This window comes from Danio rerio, chromosome 8 (assembly GCF_049306965.1).
Source record: "Danio rerio strain Tuebingen ecotype United States chromosome 8, GRCz12tu, whole genome shotgun sequence".
NCBI lineage: Eukaryota > Metazoa > Chordata > Actinopteri > Cypriniformes > Danionidae > Danio > Danio rerio.
In genome coordinates, this window is record NC_133183.1 from 43,544,327 (window position 1) to 43,563,300 (window position 18,974).

General features: G+C 34.8%; 1 protein-coding gene across 26 annotated transcripts in view; it reads left to right on the plus strand.

Annotated features, from left to right (window-relative positions):
• magixb (MAGI family member, X-linked b) overlaps nucleotides 1–18,974 on the plus strand; it is a 179,161-nt gene that overhangs the window by 58,677 nt on the left and 101,510 nt on the right. The window lies entirely within an intron of this gene.

The window sequence follows — 18,974 nt, forward strand, 5'->3', positions numbered from 1 at the left end:
TCAATTAACTGTTTGAAGGCAGTCAGTGGCATATCTGTTGACCAACCCAGTGTTTTTCTTTGGGTAAAATAATTGAAAAACAAAAATAAATCTGTACAGATTGAGATTTGTTGGACAAGTGTGGTTTATTTATAAACTAATTTCGAGAGGAGCACGTGCTTATGATTGAACACTGGCACCGAATTAGCTCCATACATTCGCACCAATCAGATGAATACCGACACACTATAAATTACCAAAGCACTGTAGCACTGGGTAGCACTGTTGCCTCACAGCAAGAAGGCATGGGTTTTTCCCTTGTTCTCCGGTTTCCTCCCACCATGCAAAAACATACACAATAAGTAAATTGACTACTTCAAAATAGCATCCTAAGACAACACTTGGTCAAATATATCTCAGCAGTTCACAAGTGGGGGAGTTCTCAAGACCTACTGTACCTGAGCTCAAACTCTCCTCTTACCTTTCAAACGGGAGGGAGCCCCTGGCTTAAGCATATTCTGAGCTCAGGGCTCTCTCCCGGAACAGCATTCAACAGCATTTCAGCATTCTTGAAATAAATTTGTGTAATCTTGCTTAAGGATCTTTTTAACAATAAAGGACCATTTTACTTCCTAGAACTGAAAATATAAGTAATTTCCTTCACACTGCAGGAACTATAAACAATAATTATTAGATTACTGAATGAGGAGTTGATTAGTCTCCTCAAAAAAGTAGGTTCAATATTTTTTTCTGCAAGATATATTGTCATATAAATACAAATTCATCAGATGAAATCAGCTCTATTGGAAAAAGTTGTTAATTTAGATTGATTCTGGAATATTTTTATCACGCATTAAATATAATAAACTAATTGCATGTATGGTGGCACTGTCCCGCATTGGATAGTCTTGGCTGGGTCAGCCAAGCCTTGACATTTCTGTGTGGAGTTTGCATGTTCTCTCTGTATTGGTGTGGGTTTCCTTTGGGTGCTCCAGTTTCCCCCACAGTCCAAAGACATGCGTTTCTTTAGGTGAATTGGGTAAGCTAACTTTTCCGTAGTGTATTCCCTGGCAAGCCGAGAAACATAGTCCCAACAACAAGTCCTGGGTCTTCGTTGGGGCCTCAGGGACTTGTCTAAAACACCTACCTTTGTAGGTGTCCAGATGCCCAAGCCACCTCAGCTGGCTTCTCTCGATGTGGAGGAGCAGCGGCTCTACTCAGAGCTTCTCCTTGGTGACAGAGCTCTTATATCTGAGGAGAACCACTATCTCTGCTCTGCAAATAAATTCAGCTGCTTGTATCTGAGATGTTGTTCTTTCAGCCATGACCCAAAGCTCATGACCATCGGTGAGAGAGGAAATGTAGATGACATGGAAGATAGTCCTTGCCCTTGGTGGAAAAGTTTGAGTGTCTCGGGGTTTTGTTCATGAGTGAGGGAAGGATGGAACATGAGATGACAGGCAGATTGGTGCAGCAGCAGTAATGCGGTCGATGTATCGCCCTGTTGTGGTAAAGAAGAAGCTGAGCCGAAAGCTCTCAATTTACCAGTCAATCTACGTTCCTACTCAATCAGTTGTGCCCTTCAAAATTCCAGAAGGGCTCTTTAAAGTGACAAGCATTGAGTTGTTCTGTTTGAAAGAACACTTCAATATGTGATGAATGATTGTTTTTATTTTGAAGGGTGCTTGAACCCATTTGGAATGCACAGACAATAAAATCTATGCAAATATGTTGAAACTGATTGGAGCTTAAACCTGTGCAGGACACTGACTCTCCAGGAACAAGGCTGGCCACCACTTCTGTCATTAGTCAGAAAAGCCCAGAACTCGCATCACAGGTTGTGTTATTACTGTATCTGAGTGTTAAACATGCAGAGCTTTGTTTTGATTGTGCCTCTAGGTATCAACTTTGTCTCAGCTGTTTTTCCTCAAAAGCCCTTAGAGCAATAACAAAGAAACAAATGAGAGACTATTTATAGTGACCTTTCAGTTTGTGCTAGTCATTATTTGTATGCAGTGAGAAAATGGGAAAATGTTTATATGAATAGCCTTAATTAGTTTGCTTTGTGGATTTGAAGAATCAAATATATTCCACCTGACAAAATCTTGTCGTCGTAAGAAGTGTGTGAGTTACTACCGTCAGTTTATCACTGACTGTGTCAGGAATATCAAAACAAAACTAACTTAACTCCGCTCCTTTAGCACCCCTTACAGAGTTTGATCCATACTGGCTTTTCTCCTCTTGGTTTTTGGTTTTGAAAAGGGAAAAATTCCACTATTCCGTCTAAACTTTAAGGATCCAGAGAGTCTGATTTGCACAATCCATGTGCAAAAGGCTCTGGTCTGTTTCCCTTGCTCGAAATCTTGACAGAGCCCCTGCGCGTAGTTACGGTTGCTAAGCCACGATTGGTGGATGGCGGTTTTTGGGTGTGTCTTAGCGAAGGGTCAATTGTGTTTTGAACTGAACCTAAACTGGCACACTCAGAAGAACCATAATATTAATATTTAATCTTAAAAAAGAGATAATCTAGGCACCCTTTAACTAACATTAACATGTGGCCTGTATTCTAAAGTGTGACCGACAAATGCGAGTGAAATTCTCAGTTAATTACATTTTAATTTGATTTCATGTGCAATTTTTCTTTTCTATGGTTAAACACACACTTAAAAACACTTAAGTTTGAACAGCTGTATAAACTCCTTGAAAACGAACTTGTTATTTCATGCAACAGCGCCTAACATCTTGCACATAGGCTGATGGAGCTCAAGGTTGTGCAGTTTTTCTGATGAAGTGTTAATTGGGGTGTGATCCATTTATTAGCAAGCAGGTGTTGACAGCTCCAACTGCTTTTACTGCGACAAGAAAGAAGGATGTGAGAGAACCAAAGAGTGACAGAGAAGGGGGAAGGTAAATGATACAGTGATATAGAAATGAAATAGTTACATCAGATATGACATTTCGATGATTTATTACACAACACCCTCATGTCATTCCAAACCCAACCTGCATTTTTGAGAAATGTTTGAAGTTTGAAATTGAAGCCAAAATGTGCAGTGTTCTGAATGAAAGCCAGGTTTATGAACTGTTGAATGCCACCTTATAACATTTCCACGCTTTTCACGCTCTTCAATCGTCTCTCTTTCACATCTTCTTTTCCGCTCAACTCCCTGTTGCTTAGTTTTTTTTTCTGTGCCCTTTATCCTGAGCTTTAAAATCCTAATTATATTTTGCGTAATTTCTTTCCCATTTTAATCTTTGTGCCGCGATAAGACACAGATTTGGATTAACCTCCATCAAAATCATAAGCTTTTGTTAAGTAGATGAAGTTCTGCTCGTTTTTTTTACAGTGGAATTATTGCCAGACATTGTATAAGGAGGGCAAAACAAACATGTGTTTCAGAGAAAACAAATACTTTGATTAATGAAACCAGAAGACAGTAAACACATGGTCTATAACAATATAAGATTTATTCATGATCTTTAAGCCATCTTGGTATGTGCATAAGGATAATATTTTTCTATTTTCCAATGCAAATCAACATAACCTTTATAACTATATAAACTACTGTAAAAGAATAGCTATTTTAAACAATTGACACAATAGTTGGCAGTTCTGGGCTCAATCTGCCCAGTTGGTGGAATGAACTCCCTAACTGCATCAGAACAGCAGAGTCACTCGCTATTTTCAAGAAACGACTAAAAACCCAACTATTTAGTCTCCACTACACTTCCTAATCTGCAATTGCCTCTCAGAATATCACACTAACTGTACAAAAAAAAAACTAATACTACTAATACTTCCCTTCTTAGACTTTACAGACCTGAAACTTGTCTATAGCACTTATTCATTGTTGCTCTTGGTTGTGTAAATTGCTTCCTTGTCCTCATTTGTAAGTCGCTTTGGATAAAAGCGTCTGCTAAATGACTAAATGTAAATGTAAATGTAAGTTCATTCCACTGTGGTGACCCCTGATAAATCAGGGACTAAACTATGCAATAAATGAATGAATGAATTGATACAACAACATGAGTTTGGAGTAAAAAATAAGCTGTTCTCATAAATTGTTGTACTTGATTACTATATGCTAGTATATTGCTATATGCTAGCTTCCACTGTAGTCTCCCCTGTTAAGTGTAATTGTTTATTTAGCATTGGAATGCATTGAAACTTTCAGATTCATTGGTCAGTGATGAATGTGACCAATACAGAGAAGTTTTTGTACACTGTAAAGATTATATGATCAAAAAGTCATAACAACTTATGTTTTTATGTAAATGGTAGTTAATTAATCTGGTTTCAGATCACTTTGTTTTTTTAATTTGTTATGACCCTTGATGGAAATATGTCTAGAAAATTAAAAGGAGTAACATTGAGATGACCAAGAGTATAAACTAATGGTAAAGGTGGCAGGAGAAACACAAAACAACAAGTTTAGCACTGCAAAAGATTTATTTCTCCCACAAACCATATATTTACAATATATGCAAACAGTAATTATATAATAATAAAAAAAATTAAAGAAAAAAAAACACGTTGGAAAATCAAAGAAAGATATATAACAAAAATATTCCCACATTGTAAAACCCAAAAAGTGAAGGTAACAAACCGTTTGAGGAAACTGAGTTCAACAAACCATTTAAGTTCAAAAACTAACCCTAATGAGTACTGTGAACTTGATTCATTTGAGTAAAAGAAGCAATTTGAGCACAGTAAAACCCAATAAATGAAGAGAACTCAAACCAACTGAGTACTGTAAAACCCATTAAGTTAAGGCAACTCAAACTGTTTAAGAAAACCGATTACAACAATCCATTTGAGTAAAAAAAAAAACTAATCCATGAGTACTGTGAATTTACTCTATTTAAGTTGAAGTATTTAATAAACTCATTAACTTCAACACTGAGTTCAAAACTTATTTTAAATTAAAAGAATTAAGAAATAATTAATTTCAGTAAATTGTGAGTTAACTATATACTCATTTAATTTGATAAAGTTGACTGTTCCTATCTCCTCCCAATCCTCTAAATAAGAAAATAACAATATAAATTTGCACTATTATTCAGCCCAAATGCACCCTGAACCTACTCTTAAAAACAAAAACACTTCGCTAACTAGTGTGTCTTAACATCAATAAACGTGCGTGCAAGGTATGTCATGTGACTTACTATGCTGTTCCAGGTCTACCTTATAAAAATTGAACTTGATGTTTTAAGTCAGGTTAGTTCAGGGATGGGCAAACTTGATCCTCGATGGCCGGTGTCCCTGCAGAGTTTTGTTCCAACACTAGTCAAACACACCTGAACATGCTAATCAGTGTCTTCAAGATCACTAGAAATCTATAAGCAGGTGTGTTTGATTAGAGTTGGAGCTAAACTGTGCAGGACACCGGCCCTCCAGGACCGAGTTTGCCCACACTTGGGTTAGTTGATATTCTGTAAGTTGTATAAAGTTAATACATTTGATTAAACTTAAAACTTTTTACAGTGTATTAGTGAATTGGCTTTCATTTTAATATTGTCTATTTTCATTGTAATTAAAAAAAATGTTTAGCAGTTTTTACTATGGAAGTTTGAAATAATTTGGTTTCAAGTCAAGCTAAAGGAAAATTCCAATTTAATAAAATTGTTCTTTAAAGTTGTAACAAGTTTAATTTGTCAGAAATTTAAGGTTATGACTGTAAGATAATAAATTATTTTAGTTTAATGGTTTTAGTTTTAGTTTTAGTGAGCTACAATAACACTTGACTGATGTAAATATATATTTTTAAATATCTATGCACATTATCTCATATTTTAAATGAAATTATATATATTTTAAGAAAAAACAAAAGTTGTGTGGTGAATAATCTGATATTGTTAGAAATTATGTTCATAGAACATCCATCGTTTTTGATGAATGTTTTTACAATGTTATTTAAAATTGGTTATTTTAAACCAAGAAACAACATTCTTTAAACATAAAAGATGTGTGTTTTAATCGTTTAGAGAACGTTCAAATGCAATTTTAATATAACAATTATGTGGAATGTTCCACTAACACATATAAAACCAATTAGAAACATTCTCAAATATTTTACATGCTTAAAAACATGAAGAAATAAAGTTAATGAGAAGATTCCTAATGACAATGTCAGCAAAATGCTCTTATTCTATTTTGGTTCACTTGCTCTAATATGTTCACTTTAGGTATTAAGCTCCTACACTCTCAGAAATAAAAGTATGCGAAATGTCACTGGGGTGGTACTCATTTGTACTAAAAGGGTCCATATACCTCAAAATTACAGTTGAAGTCAGAATTATTAGCCCCCTTTAGATTTTTTTTTCTTTTTTAAATATTTCCCAAATGATGTTTAACAGAGTAAGGAAATTTTCACAGCATGTCTAATAATATTTTTTTTTCTTCTCTTCTAAAGTCTTATTTGTTTTATGTCGGCTCGAATAAAAGCAGTTTTTAATTTTTAAAAAATCTATTTTAAGGTCAATATTATTAGCCCCTTTAAGCTAGATTTTTTTCGATAGTCAGAACAAACCATTATTATAAAATAACTTGCCTAATTACCCTAACCCGCCTATAACCTAATTACCCTATTTAAGCCTTTAAATGCCACTCAAAGCTGTATAGAAGTGTCTTGAAAAATATCTATTCAAATATTATTCACTGTCATCATGGCAAAGATAAAAGAAATCAGTTATTAGAAATTAGTTATCTTCTCTCCGTTAAACAGAAATTGGGGGGAAAAATAAACAGGGGGGCTACTAATTCAGGGGGGCTAATAATTCTGACATCAGTTGTATATATTAATACCTAAATATTTAAAGGAACACTTTTGTAATTTTTAAGGCACTAATATGTATCCTTGAGTTATTAATATGGACCTTTTAGGTACAAATTTGTACCTTTTGAAAAGCTACCACCCCATGCAGCTCACCTACCTTTATTTCTGAGAGTGTAATATACCCAATTTGGGAAGAATTTTAGAAGAATTCTCTCCCAGTACCTCTTTTGAAGCCATTTTCAGAGAGTGTGTGGTGTTATCAAGATGGCCACTGAGTGAACTGACTTGCCTCAAAGGGACTTTGATTATTTTGTAAGACTTTTGTGGCCGCTTCAGGACTTCCTGCTGATATTGGTGATATTGAGCACACTTTTTCCCCTCTTTCGTTGTTACCTCAGACATTGATAGAAAAGTTTCCAGTCAGTTCATCGAGAGGACACGACGGCGCATGTTCTGGCCCTGCACATGTGTTTGAGCATGTGTGGGAGTGTGTCTGAAACATTGCGTCGACTTGAGTGGGGTAATCTCTGATTTACATTGAAGTAGGTCATGGCGAGCTTGACGCTGCCCGTCGTGTGCCATTCTGCTCACTGAGACACACACAATAACCGCAGGCATGGCTTTGAGCGTAGAGTCTTCCAAAACACATGGGCTCCGTTTGAGATACAGCAACACACTTCAGAATTCACACGTGTTGCGCTCACATGGACACCCTCAAACATTTAATAACTTACACAGGACAATGAACACCAAAGCACTCTCTTCATTGCAGCTGGGTACTTTTAATTTGTATATCCGTCTTGACCTGGAAATGCTACTGGAGAGCCCTGGAGACCAAAAACACTTGATTATTTTGCAGATGATTCAGCTGCTGATGTGTGGTTAATAATTCTGCGCAGTTTCATTCATTGTGTTTGAACTTGCAGAGAGCATTTTGTGTTAATATGATGCAATATTTGGGTAAAAATGAGCTTTCTTTGATGCAAAATATTGAAGATACTGTTACTGGTTGTTGGATAAGGATTGATTTGGCAGTGTAATTTGCCAGGCTGGCAGATTGCGTTTGAAACAGATGATTCTATTATGATAGGGAGCTGAGTTCAGATTAGGAATGCTCCATCATGAGGCTGTCAGAGCTTCAAAAGATAGATTTGGTCAGAGGGAAAACTGACCATGACGTTTGTCCACTGCGAGTTATTAAAGCCCCTTAATCAAGGCCACTTGGCGGACATCTTACTAACACTTTGATTTCCCTTCACCGCCACTTGTTCATTCATCCACTTTGTGAAATGTTTCCTCCTTTATACTATATTTAGTGTTTTGAAGCTGGTGTGTATCTCACATTCACTGATTTGCGTATGAAAAACATACAGTTTGTCATTGGTGCTTTTCTTTGTAGTTTGTAATCATAATTGCTTCCTTTTATTAATATTACTGTGTTAGTCTTAAGAATATATTATATTGTAATTTCATTTAATAAAACTTATGTGCAAGTGTGACAGACACCTTTACTGTTAACATATTTTTAAATGAGCAGTTTTCTTTATTTTGTGATTTATGCTTTTATTTTGTATATTTTCCCGTTAATTTATGCTTTTGAATTACATTATGGGAACTTGATCTTTCCTTTTTTTTTTTTCTTTTTTTAATAATGTAAAATTATAAATTGTCTGCGTTGGTTTTGTATCTGTTATTTTACAGGCTTAGTTCTCGATATGTTATTTCTTATACATTATATAATATCAAACTATTAAAATGTTAATAAAAGTAATTTTGTCAAACTGTAGAGTTGAATTTTTAACATCAAAAGTCGAGAGAGCAGAGATCAATGTCCCATAATCAAATTCACAACCGAAAATAAACAACAACAACAACAACAAAAACTTTTTGAAACACAAAATAAGGAAACAGTGTTAAAAGTCGCAAGCCTTCACTGCAGCATGACTTGATTATACTATAAACTTTGGGAGCAGAAATGTATTTATTTATGTATTTTTTCAAATGATTTGTTAGTCAACAAATCAAGCAAGAGTGCAGTTTCTCCAATTTTATAAACATGATGACAATTGAATTTATTTTATACAACTGTTCAACAATGACAAAATGTTAGAGTTAGGTGACTTGAATTTTACATAGTGTTTGTTAAAGCAACAAAAGCAAAAACGAGATTTATGTGTTTGTTTGTGCATGCTTTTTTTTTTAAAAAGTCTGTTTTTGAATAAACCATATCAGTGATTCGACAACTTATTCATAAAGAGAAATGAACCAGTTATTTTGATTAAGTGGTTTGAATGAATTGCAATCTTAATATAGTCAGCGAACAGATCATCTTACTATACTTCTGGCTACTTATTTCCTTTTACTGCCCATTTTTACTGTTTTACTTGTACTTGCCATTTATTCTCATTCTTATTCTTTCTTAATTATTTGTAATGTTGGTGTGGCTTCACAAAGTTTCTAATTTATAGAAGAAATATATTTAATTTTAATACATTTCAGAAATGCTTCTCTTTGTTATTATCAGTATGGGATTACTTTTCAAGGTATTGTGCTACTTAATCCTTGTTGTGTTAATCCTAACATTTAAAAAAATAAAATAAAATAACAACAATAAATCAGAAATTATGAGTAGGCATTCTGGTAAAATTGCAATCAATTTGGAATTATTGGACTCTATTTTAACAATCTAGGAACAAAGTCTTAAGCGCATGGTGGAAAAGCATTAAGGGCGTGTCCAAATACACTTTTGCTATTAAAGGACTGAACAATATGCTTTGCGCCACAGCGCATGGTCTAACAGGGTTGTGCTTATTCTCTTAATGAGTTATAGGTGTGTTCTATGTGTGTTTCAGCATAACGTGCATTAAACCAATTAGAGTCACATCTGCCTTTCTCTTTAAGAGTCTAGTGTGTCTTGCCGTGCCACATTTACTATTAACATGGGGACTTTTTTAGGTGGAAAAACTGAATGGAAAAACTGAACGCTTCACTACCGAGAAAACAGTTAAACAGACCAAGAATAAAGAATGAGCCTCCTTCATTCGGCCTCTTTACTTTCTCTTTACTCCTTTATTTAGTGGATGAGGAAACGGTAATGTATGCACTTTACTGAATGCATTCATTAGACTACATATTTAATTTGGTTTGTTAAGCACAAAGATTTGTTTAAAAACTATTTTTGAATTCAGTTCTAATATCCAGCAAACTAATAAATGAACAATAATAACGAGGTGTGGTCAAAAAACTGTGTTATTTCCAAACACACGTCCTATTCTTATGTCCAATATGGTGATGCATACGTCTCCAAAAAACCTGACAGATATACTAATCTAAACTTGTTTTCTAATAAAACAAATATAAATATGCATATAATAAATACTACCAATAATAACGTTCACGTTTAAGGCACACAACTAACGTGCTCTGCGCTGGGCTTTACACCTGTTTTCAGCTGGTCAATTGTGCAGTCTTTTTAATTCCTCAAAATAACACATCTCCTTTCTACATCAGCAAACCCATGAGTCCACAAAATGACGCAAATGGATTTACTATTTAAACAAAGTAACCCAAAACGAGAAAATTAGGATTTTGTTGGTCTGGAAATACCAACAAATCACGCCAACCATGTCTTGCGCCTTATTGTGCCAGGTGTACGATTTTAAAAAAGTAAGATTTTATCTGTTGCAAAATAAATAAGGCAAAATGCATGCATTTTACACTCTATTGTTAACAGTTTTGAAATGAGTTTGTTAGCACGGGGAAAAAAAAAGTGCTGAAAATGTATATTTTTTGCCGCATATAAAGTATGAATGATAAAAGTGTTTGGGAATTTTGAAAAATGCGTTTATTGCAAGGATTTTGTGTGAAAGCAGCAAAAAATGATTCACAGTGTCACTCTGCACAGACTCCTGTTTGGCTGATTGTGTGAACACTTTTAAGCTTTAGCTGCACAATGCTTGTTATTGGTTGAAAAAAACCCAGTAATAATACATTACAGCATACAAACGAGAATACTAAATATTTCTCAATGCACTTCAATGCGAAATCCAGGTCATTTGGTAACACAGATTTCATTGAGATAGTGAATGTAGTGGTGTGATGACAATAATAGAGGTGCACTTTTAGTAACAGCAAAGCTATTGTAACGCTGTGCTGCCAGCCAGGTGTTGTATACATTTATAGCCACGCTTTCATTTTGTCAGCAGTTTCTTTTCACACCACATCTTTTCACTCTCTTGTTTGTGATCGTTTTGGCTTTTATATGCTTCTTGAACTGTGAGACCAGCTCTGCTAGCTCTACTTATCCAAAATAATAACACACTTGAGCAAAATGTCTTTTATTTTTATATATGCTATTTAGCAGAATATCCAAGCTGATATTTCCCATGAAATTAACCACTGGTTACTAGGCCAGACAGAATCTGTGGACATTTTTGCTATGTCTGTAGAAAATTTAGTTAAACGTTTTTCTGATTTATACTTAATGATTTGGGAATATAGTGAATAAAAATATAAAACATGAAATAAAAATAATAACTTTAATAATATTTACACTGACTCATTTTTATTTAAGGTTTACACTGAAAATCCAATCAGATCCACTTGTTTGGTAAACAAAGCAAGTCTCTTAAATAATATAATCTACTAAATGACAGAAAAAATATTTTATTTCATGTAAACATTTGCATATTCATTCATTTTAAGTCTCTGCTTATCAGGCGTCACCACAGTGGAATGAACCCCCAACTATCCCAGCATGTTGTTGTTTTACGCAGCAGATGCCCTTTTAGCCACAACCCAATATGGAAAGTACACATACAATATACGGCCAATTTGAGTTTATTCAGTTCACCTATAGCGCATGTCTTTGGACAGTGGGACGAACCAGAGCTCCCGGAGGAAACCCACACGAATATGGGGAGAAAATACTCCACACAGAAATACCAAAATGCCCAGCTGGGACTAAAACCAGCGACCTTCTTGCTGTGAAATGACAGTGCAAATCACTGAGCCACCGTATCACCCCATATATTTGCATATTAGTTAATAATATTGCTGAAATTCAAATAATATTATGAATAAACATATATTTACACACATTTACATGAGTAAATAAACTTTAATAAACTGAAAGTTCATAAAAACTTATTGATGTTTATGAAAACCCATAAGCCCATTTGAAAGCCCATTGATTCATTAATGGGCTGAAAAAAAAAAAAAAACCTGCACACAGATTTCATTTGGGCCTAGATCTCTCATCCATGTTTATTATGGGGAAAAATACAGGTTTAGTTTGACATAAAGGTGAGTAAATGATGACAAAATTAGTATTTTTAAAAATTATTTATTAATTGTAAGGGGCGACGGAGTGGCGCAGTAGGCAGTGCTGTCGCCTCACAGCAAGAAGGCCGCTGGTTCGAGCTTAGGCTGGGTCAGTTGGCATTTCTGTGTGGAGTTTGCATGTTCTTCCTGCATTCCCGTGGGTTTTCTCCGGGTGCTCCGGTTTCCCCCACAGTCCAAAGACATGCGGTACAGGTGAATTGGGTTGGCTAAATTGTCCGTAGTGTATGAGTTTGAATCAGTGTGTATGGATGTTTCCCAGCGATGGGTTACAACTGGAAGGGCATCCGCTGCGTAAAAACATATGCTGGATAAATTGGTGGTTCATTCCGCTGTGGCGACCCCAGATTAATAAAGGGACTAAGCCGAAAAGAAAATGAATGAATGAATAAATAAAAATGTAAAATATTTATTATTAATACATATATTTATTATTATGTATTATTTCCGCTATGGAAACATCTGTTAAATTAGGGGATAAGCCAAAAGAAAAATGAATGAATAAATATTATTTTTTTTAAATGCTTTATTTAAAATGTTTCAAATTTTAAAGAACACACCCCAAACCCAACCCATGCCAGCAAATAATAATAATAATAATTATTATTATTAATATTATAATAATTATAATAATAATAATAATAATTGTAAAAAAATCTAAAAATAAATAAACAAGGAAAATAATAATAATAAATATTGTAAAAAAAAATCTAAAAAGTAAATAAACAAGGAAATAATAATATTAGTAAAACAATTCTAAAAATAGGTAAACAAGGAAGTAATGAGAAAAACATTAATATATATAATTGTAAAAAATCTAAAAATAAATAAACAAGAAAAAATAATAATACTGATAATAACAATAAATAAACATATGCAAACCTGCAGTTATACATATATACAAATACACCCACATATGTACAAATACTTATTTATACACCATCATGAACCATTTATACATGCACACATTTACTACAAACATCTGTGTATATACATAATTATTAATGGACATGATGAAAAGAAAAAAAGAAGAGAAAGATATACCAATACCAATACCAATAAACACCCAATTAAGTAAAGGTGTATTTTAAACATATTGCTATAATTTATGAAATATTTTACATTGCACCTATCATTGGTCACTTTTCAGATATTCAAAAAAGGACCTCCAAATCTTCAATATTTTTCTTTGGTTTACCTGCAGTTTCATATTTAATCTTTTCCATGTGTACTACATTACAGAACTATGTAAACCACTTCTCAAATTTAGGTGTAAACTCTTTGTTCCACATTAACAAGATTACCTTTTTTGACCATATTGAACTGTCTGTGTTTGATCCAAACTACCGATTACAAAGTAAGGAGCTCAGCCTAATAGTGTAAGAAAGGGGTCAGAATTAGTATTTTAAGTGAATTATGCCCTGAGTGTATAGCATAGCTGCATACGTCGCTCATCGTGACCCTGAAGGGGCTGTAGTTTGGCTAAGCTGACTGGACAGGAAGACCTCTGGCTGGGAGCTCCAGTTTCCTCTGACAGAGATGGAAAATCACAGAGTAAACAGTCTGAATGCCTCCAGCTTGGTAGTCATACTTTACCTGTCCGATATATGCAGCAGTAAAGTTGACAGTAATTGGGGCGACATGAATGCATGAACCATCACGCCTTGATGTAAGGTCAAAAATGAAATAAATAAATCAATGCAAATAGCCAGAGTCAAAGCCTGACCTTGAGTCTGCTGACAAAAAATGAGGTTGCGTTTACACTGGTGCGCTTTCATTTTAAATCTGCGATTTAAACAATCCATATCCATCCTGTGTTCCTGAAAACGATCTCTGTCTACACTATATAACCTGTAATGCATGATACATGACCATTCATTCACATTGGGATTGTGCAAATCTTGCCGGTGTTACGGTTTAACTGGTGACCGTGTTAACTGGTGTCCCTTTCCAGATGTAAGCTATTTACGTTTGCAGATTGCTTCTTTCCTTCGTTCAGCACACGCATCAATCAACTTACCTAACTGAGCTACTCAGAGCTGTATATAAAGCAGTCTGTTTTAGTATCTTTATCAGTCAAAATATGCTTTGCTGTGGTTGTGGACTCGTGTTAACATGTTTCCATCAATGTTAACATGTTAACATGTTGTTTAGTTACATGTACTCGAGTTAATGTGTTTTTAGAAACTCTCCTGCTGATAGAATAGCTCTAAATGACAAAACGATGCTAGTTGGTCAAACCATATTTTTTCATAGTTGTTGACTCGTGTACCTGTGCCTTAGGAGTCGAATTAACTCGTGACCCAAGCTCACACATGTAACGTACATAAAGATTTTACAAAAAAATTCTACAATGACGATACATAATATTATGCAACAGAATATAAGAATATTATGCAATCAGGATATCAGGAGTCCCATTGATGTGTTAACCTGTGTCTACACAACAAAGTGACGAATCTGCCAATCTGCAAACGTAAATAGCTTACATCTGGAATGGGACACCAGTTAACACGGTCACCAGTTAAACTGTAACACCGGCATCCATACTTGTTCTTGATTGGATTGCAATGGTCTTCCTAAAAAAATCTTGCTACTTTGTATAACTTAAAAAAATAATTGAAACCTGATTAATGTATAATAAGATAAAGTAGCATAAAAATATTTGTTGTCTTGACTTTTTGTCATTAAATTTTTTACAGTGTAGGTAAAGAGCTTGACGAACCTGGAAACAAGATGCAATAGACCAAAAGATTGACCAGAGAGTGATTTAATGCGTTTTAGTCTGCCCAGACTGAAATAAACCCGTATTTCGATATTTTTAAAAATGTTTTTGTCACACCTTCTGCCTGCTCCAGTAGTCCCAGTTACCGCACTCAATTGCCATGCACTACACACCACACCCGTGAACCCTCACCAGACTACTAATTACTCGCACATGCACCTGCAATCACCAGCACACTACTCACCTCATTCATTCACTCACCGGCTTGATTTAAAGTCAGATGGTTCTCCTCGATGACTCTCCTGATTTCTCCTGTGCTCGTCTGTAGATGTCCTCATTTTCCTGTGGATGCAAACACACCTGCTTAAGGGAAGTGACTAATATTATATTGGTGTTATATTGGAACTGAACTTACCATTTGAACTGTGTGAGATCGCTCTCCCCCTGCTACACCACTCACCTGCTTCATTTCTCAGCTGTTGTTGCATCGCAAATACCCTTAAAGATTTATCCTTCTTTGTCAACCTTGTGTTACAGTGACAGTTTTATTTTCATGTGTAAAAAAGGCCAGAGTTGTGTGGAGGCCATATGTAATGGTAACAAAACTTGTGTATATTAAAAATCAAAGCACACTTGTATAAACCCTGGCTGAAAATGTTACATCTTTATATTAGTTTTTAGATGCTTATGCTTGGTTATCTTTTGCCACTGTAATATGGATAAAAAGAGATACAGTTGAAACACAGAATTATTTGTTCCTTACACAAAATGAAACCTCATATCCAAAATGAGAGATGGTTATAAATATAAAGCTGTTTATTTACACCAAGTGCAAATTCCATAGGAAGGCTATTTTCAGCATCTCTGGTCACCACAGTTTAGATCAGTTAGCTATTTACATTTTGTGTGAATATCATCTGTCATTCCTTGCCATTAGTCTAAATACTTGGCTATTTGTGTCTGTTTACATATGGCGCACATGCTATCCACAACTACTTACACTAAGAACCTTTTTTCAACAAAATAATGAATCAATAATACAACTTGAGGGGCATTTTAAATAAAGGTGAGGGTCACATTGTGAGAGTGATTCTTAGAAAACTGTGTTTTCGTATTGCTAAATATAAAACACTTAGCTAGTGTTGTGATGTGTCCGGTAAATGCCAAGGGCAGATAGACGCTAGATAGGCTTAAGACTAAGATTACTTAAGATGTTATTCAAAAGAGTGTTTATTACACTTAAGTGAAGACAAATGGGGTATCCAGAAAAAAGCTCAAACAATATTTGCAAAAAAATATCTATAAAAAAGACAGACGGAGAAAATTAGATTTTATTATTCAGTCTGGACTGCCGTACATAACCTTGCTCAGGCTTTCTACATGAAGACCCCACTAACTGCAGGGACATTAATACTGTGCATATTAGCATACAACTGCAAATTCCCTAAATTTTGATTATATTACAAAACTATTAAATAAACACTGTTATTTCAATTCAACTTAATATAACTATAGGACTACTTGCCATGTCTCCATCATTAAAAATATGTTCCCTCCCCTATGACCTGTCATATTTTTACCAAACAAAAGGAAAACTGCTCTTTGGAGGAGTCAAAGGAACATGAAGGTTAGCAAACGTGGCAAACAACTAGCAAACAACTCACAACATCAAAGAAAACTCTGATTTTAACATAAGAAAACACATACCAACGACCTGTCTCTGTGTGATTAATAAGGAGCAAAACATCTTATAGGAATTTTGCAGAAATTAAATGTTGTAATGATCTCTGATATGTGCACCTGTTAGTGATGGTTGAAACAAAGCTTTAAAACAATTGAACCAATGCTTCGCAAAAGCATTTTAAAGCATTCGAAACACCACATGCTAGAGACACACTGGCTGATCAAACCATGTACAGTATATGCAACAAAAACACAGGCAAAACATTCATTAGAATCAACTTTTTTAAGTGTATTGTAAAATCTAAATTAAAGTATAACCTGTAAATGGACTTAAAGTTTTATCTAATACCACTGACTATTAACGGTCTGCATAATGTGCATTCTTTTACAAATTTTCAAGGCTTATATAATGTTTTGTTCCGTGGTGGCTCTGCTAAACAGGACAACAAGAGTTAATTAACTATTATTAACTATATATTTTTTAATTTTACAAATGTTTTATTAAAACGTCATTAAACCTGTTCAGTAATATGCACTTGAGACGCAATCTAAGTGAACCCACACGATTGATGTAAATTTATGATGATATTGCATTTATTTGCCTGGGCGACGCAGTGGCACAGTAGGTAGTGCTGTCGCCTCACAGCAAGAAGGTTGCTGGTTCGAGCCTCGACTGGGTCAGTTGGCGTTTCTGTGTGGAGTTTGCATGCTCTCCCTGCGTATGCAGGGGTTTTCTCCGGGTGCTCCAGTTTCCCCTATAGTCCAAAGACATGCGGTACAGGTTGGATAGGCTTAGTTTTCCGTAGTGTATGATTTTAATTGAGTGTGTGTGGATGTTTCCCAGAGATGGGTTGCAGTTGGAAGGGCATCCACTGCGTAAAGCATATGCTGGATAAATTGGCACTTCATTCCACTGTGGCGACCCCAGATTAATAAAGGGACTAAGCCGAAAAGAAATTAACATTGATTGCCCCCAAATGGAGAGTCTTTAGGTTTTCTAAACATTTTGAAACTTCATGATGTAACAAAGCCCTGTTTACTGAAGTCACATGACCTTGCCAACTTGATGGACATTCCAAAACCACTGATTCAAAACTAAATATAAGTAAAGCTTCTCGAAGCTTCTTGAAGCAGTGTTTCAAAAGCAGCCACTACTTGCAGCTACAGTATCAGCAAAAAAACAAAAAAACACAATACCTTCAAATGGCAGTTTTGAAAACAAGTGCTAAAGGGGACCTATCATGCTCCTTTTTGCAAGATATTAAAAATGAGTCTTTGGTGTCCCTAGAGTGTTTATGTGAAGTTTTAGCTCATAATACCTCACAGATAATGTTTTATAACTCTGTAAAACTGCCCAATTTAGACTTTAAATTCAAACGAGTTTGTGCTCTTTTCAAAAAAGGGGGAGAAGCTAAATGCCTATGTGTCAGCATAGTGGCAGATTCAAAAACAAGACTAAAGTCCTATGCTAATGAGGGAGAGATCATTAATAATGGGCGGGGCTTTCCCCCTCTGATGACATGTAAAATGTCAATCAAAGTGTTTCTGTTTCTGTTTTTATCAAATGTGATTATAATTTTTTTTTAATTCAATTTTACCATTTGAAGCTGGTTATATTCAAAGAATGTTACCTCACAACTGTTTACCTGTATAGTTTTTTTGCATAAAATGTCACCTTTAAAGTATAATGTACTTGAGTAAACAGTCAACAATGTCAACAAAACCTTAAATACAAACAATACAAAGAAACACAGCACTACATGACATTTTTAAAAGGCTTTACACTTTGATAATGATGACCTTTATAGCCCTGTCATTACTCCCAGTAACAGTTAGTTTGTCCAACAGCGATATCAAAATAACACGCATTTAAGGGCGATTAAATAACCAGCAGTCTTGGCTTAGAGTTAAAGACACTGATTGGTTACATTTTATCTCATATCTTTAATAGCTCCACAGCCATTGGCTAAACAGCTACCAGCCTCCTGTGGGCAATTTCTCTAACACCCCAGAGCAGAATTTAAAATATGTAGACATACTGAATATATATATAAATATATATTTTTAATCTGGTTAAAGAAAGAAACATATAACATTTACAGTATGCATTGTTGCATTTATTACTTTTACAAAGTAATATAACATTTTAATACAACATTGTCTTTAAAGTAAAGACAACATTTTGAAAATTAGCTGAACAACATTAAAAAGCACAGCGAAGGCAGCTTTCTAAGAGCATGAGTGTGTGTCCTGTCAAACGACCGCTGTATAATGACTGTATTAGAGAGTGTATGACTGTATCAGACCATTATTACATAATGTCTGTCTCATATAGCTGGGGGCTGAATGAGGACAGCATGCAAAAACTGTTGCCATAATGCATTCAAAATGCAATCTACATAATGCTACATTTAAATCGCTAGCAAACATTTTAGTTTCATTACGTTCCAATTGATATTCTCCATTTAATT